Source organism: Neomonachus schauinslandi, chromosome 2 (genome assembly GCF_002201575.2).
Source record: "Neomonachus schauinslandi chromosome 2, ASM220157v2, whole genome shotgun sequence".
Classification (NCBI taxonomy): Eukaryota; Metazoa; Chordata; class Mammalia; order Carnivora; family Phocidae; genus Neomonachus; species Neomonachus schauinslandi.
Window position 1 is genome coordinate 18,836,335 of NC_058404.1, and position 3,851 is coordinate 18,840,185.

General features: G+C 37.4%; 1 pseudogene; it reads left to right on the top strand.

Moving 5' to 3' along the window:
• The first annotated feature begins 643 nt into the window (after nt 1–643).
• Nucleotides 644–743, top strand: LOC123324146 (annotated as a pseudogene).
• The last annotated feature ends 3,108 nt before the right edge of the window (nt 744–3,851 follow it).

Here is a 3,851-nt window from a genome sequence, read left to right on the forward strand (position 1 = left end):
TGAGATAGAGAGAGCATGAGAGGGGGGAGGGTAAGGGGGAGAAGCCGACTCCCTGCTGAGCAGGGAGCCCGATGTGGGACTTGATTCCGGGACTCCAGGATCATGACCTGAGCCAAAGGCAGTCGCTTAACCAACTGAGCCACCCAGACACCCTACATTTTCAAATAAGAATTTAAAAATATTTTCTATAGAACCATAGAAAGAATGTCTTGCTTCTTGTATGGTTGGTCAAAATTTGATTTTTAGGAAGATTTCTTCCGGTTTCATAATTTGTTACTGGTAATGCTATGTGAAATTTTTAGAATTGTCAACATTTGGAAAATTTATATCAAATTGTTTTCACAGAAGAAGTATGTGATTCAGAGCCATTTTGCTGTATCAATAACAATTTTGCATGTCTCTTAGTATCACAGACTAAGATGGATCTGAAATGTTGGGATCTGGAAAGCATGTGACTGCTCATATAGTCACAGAGTTGTGCTCGTTATGTGTAGCATTGTTACAGATTTTTGCTTTACAATTGTAGGAATTCAGATAAATTCTGTTTTACATGATTCCCATCCAACAAAAAAAATCATGATGTATTATAATTGTTTAAAATTAGCCTCTATAAATGTATTTATAATAGTTTAAAATTAGGTGCTTGCTTTGGCAACACTATTAAAATTAGAAAGATACAGAGAAGATTAGCATGGCCTCTGCACAAGGATGACACACAAATTTGTGAAGGGTTCCATATTTTCATCACTGGGTGATGCATGGACTGGTTGAATCACTATATTTTACACCTGAAATTAATATAACACTGTATGCTAACTATCCTGGAATTAAAATAAAAACGTAAAAAGTCAAAAATAAAAAATAAAAAAAATAAAATAAAATTGGCCTTTGGAAGTGTACTATGCAATAGATTGCCCTGATGCTTAAGTTTCATTAGATTCAGTTATTGAAACCCAACTCTCCAAGTCCATCATTTACAGATAGGTGAGTGAAGGAAGTAGGTCCAGAGGAGTAGCATCCAAAGAAACTTCATGTTTTTTTTTATTTAAAGATTTTATTTATTTGAGAGAGAGAGAATGAGAGAGAGAGTGAGCATGAGAGGGGGGAGGGTCAGAGGGAGAAGCAGACTCCCTGCTGATCAGGGAGCCCGATGTGGGACTCGATCCCGGGACTCCAGGATCATGACCTGAGCCGAAGGCAGTCGCTTAACCAACTGAGCCACCCAGGCGCCCGAAACTTCATGTTTTAACAATGAAATGTTCATTCATGCTGTTGCCCCGAGTGTCCATAATTCTCCATTGTGGTTGAGGGCAATGACAACAGCTCTCTTAGGCTCTCTAGACTCAAATGCAATTATTTATTGATTGTTTCATTCTGTAACAATTCTAAGACCGCTTAAAGTCATGCAAGTGCTTTTTTACTTTTGTGGGACTTATGTATAAATTATCTCATTTGTTTTTGCTTTGTTGCCACATCCTCTTCAGGGATGTGGAGTAAGTGGCATGAAGTGACTCACCTGAAGTCATGTGTTTTTTAAAGCAGAGTTTCAAACCAAAACTTTGCAACACAACAAGCCCAGTGTTGACTCTAGGCCATATTGAGTCCTCTTCTGTATGATATTTGTGATGTTATGACTTTTTTTTTTTAAAGATTTTATTTATTTATTTGACAGAGAGAGAGACACAGAGAGAGAGGGAACACAAGCAGGGGGAGTGGGAAAGGGAGAGGGAGGCTTCCCACTGAGCAGGGAGCCTGACGCGGGGCTTGATCCCAGGATCCTGGGATCATGACCTGAGCTGAAGGCAGACACTTAACCGACTGAGCCACCCAGGCGCCCTACGTCATGACATTTGAATGCATTCTTAAGCGTCCTGGCACATTAGGCAAGTCAATGTTAGCTGATGTCACAAGTAACCTCAACTCTTCCTAATTACAATAAATGCTTATTTCTCACTCCAGTGTTTTAAAGTACAATGTGAGTAGTTTTGATCTGAGGGGTGGTTCTCTTGCAAACATTTACAGAAGGACCTAAGCTCCTTTGGTCTTGTGGTACTGTCACCTTCGATATACAGTCTCTGATCCTGCAGCAGAATGGAAGACGGCAAGGAGAGGGCCCAGGGGTGTTAATCCTCATGATACGTGTGGTTGCTGTCACATGCCACAATATTAATACTGTGGTACTGTGGTTGCACCTACATGGACGCAAACAGGGAAATATATTGCCTGGTTTGACAGCAATGTCCCATCCAGAGAATAAATAAAGAAAAAAATAGTTTATCTTTTTTTAAATCAGTTATTGTCAAGTTCTTGAGAAAGTAAATGATAAGAGAAAAAGAAGGAACAAAAATTATGCTTTATTTTCTTCTTGACCATCATTCTAAAACTCTACTTTTTAAGCTAAAGCCATGAAGAAAGATGGTCACAGTATGAGAATAAAGAGCTATTCAGAGGTCAGGTTAAAAAAATACAGCTCTTTATATTTTTCCGTATCTATTCAATACATTTGTGGTTGGACATCTGAAATATAACTTATTGTGAGTTCTACTATAATGGGTATTCTAAATTTAAATCATATATTTGTAGAAACGTACTGGTAAACATTTCTTTCTTTCACTTCAGTCAAGAGTTTTTTGTTTGTTCGTTTTACTTTTTGGGGCACATGATATGTCAGAATGCCCTGTACATGTGAATCTCTCTCAGGGAACCCACAATTTAGTGGGAAGATAAGCCACACTCATGAGCTCAAATACATTGTGCAAAATGAGATATATCATGAAGGAGATATGCACAAAGAGTACTTTGGAAGTCTGAGCAGGAGGATGAGAGGGGTGAAGGGGGGTTGACAAATTTTGGTGATGACAAGATAGGCTTATCCAGTTCAATCAAGGGTTTCACCTACTAACCTACTAACAAATAGGAAAACATAATATTGCTGACAGGGTAACAAGCCATCCCCCCCCCCATTTTATTAAGAAATAATTGACATTTATCCTTGTATAAATTTAACATACAACATGTTAGTTTGATTTATATATCCTGCCTTCCCATACAGATGTAATGAAAAGGAACAAGAATAAAATAATAAACAATTCTTGTGATGAGAACTCTTAGAACTCACTCTCTTGACAACTTCCCTATATATCATACAGTAGTATTAACTATAGTCATCATGTTGTACATTACATCTCTAGTACTTATTTACCTTATAACTGGAAGTATGTAGCTCTTGGTCCCCTTCCTCCATATTCCCCTCCCCCCACTCAGCCTCTAAGTCTGATCGCTTTTCCTATAAAGTTCTTTTTTTTTTTTAGATTTCACAAAATCCAATTCTTCATAAGACAAATGACTAATAATTTTTAATTTGTAAAAGTCCTTCTTACTTGCTTGAGAAAGAGATTTAGATGATATGTATAATAGAAAGTAGAAAAAAAGTTTTGTCTTGATAAGTGTAGAAATTATGTCCATGTCATGAAGATCTTAAAAGTAGCTTTATTGGTTTTGTAAACTATTATCACCTTCCTATTGTCTAATGTGCAGAAATATTTCAAAAATTTAAAAATTCAGTATTTAAGATGATGACAATTAGCCTGGCAAAATCTAAAATCTGGCTATACTTTTCTTGGCCCTTGAAAGTGTCATTAGAATTTCTGATTAAGATTGTGGGATCAGCTCATGGGTCATGGGATTGAACGCTGCGTCAGGCTCTGCACTCAGTGGGGAGTCTACTTGGAGATTCTCTCACTCTGCCCCTCCCTTGTGCGTGTGCTCGCTCTCTCTCTCTCAAATAAATAAATGAATCTTAAAAAAGAAACAAAATAAAAAGATTGTGGGATCAGTATTCAGGCTTATCA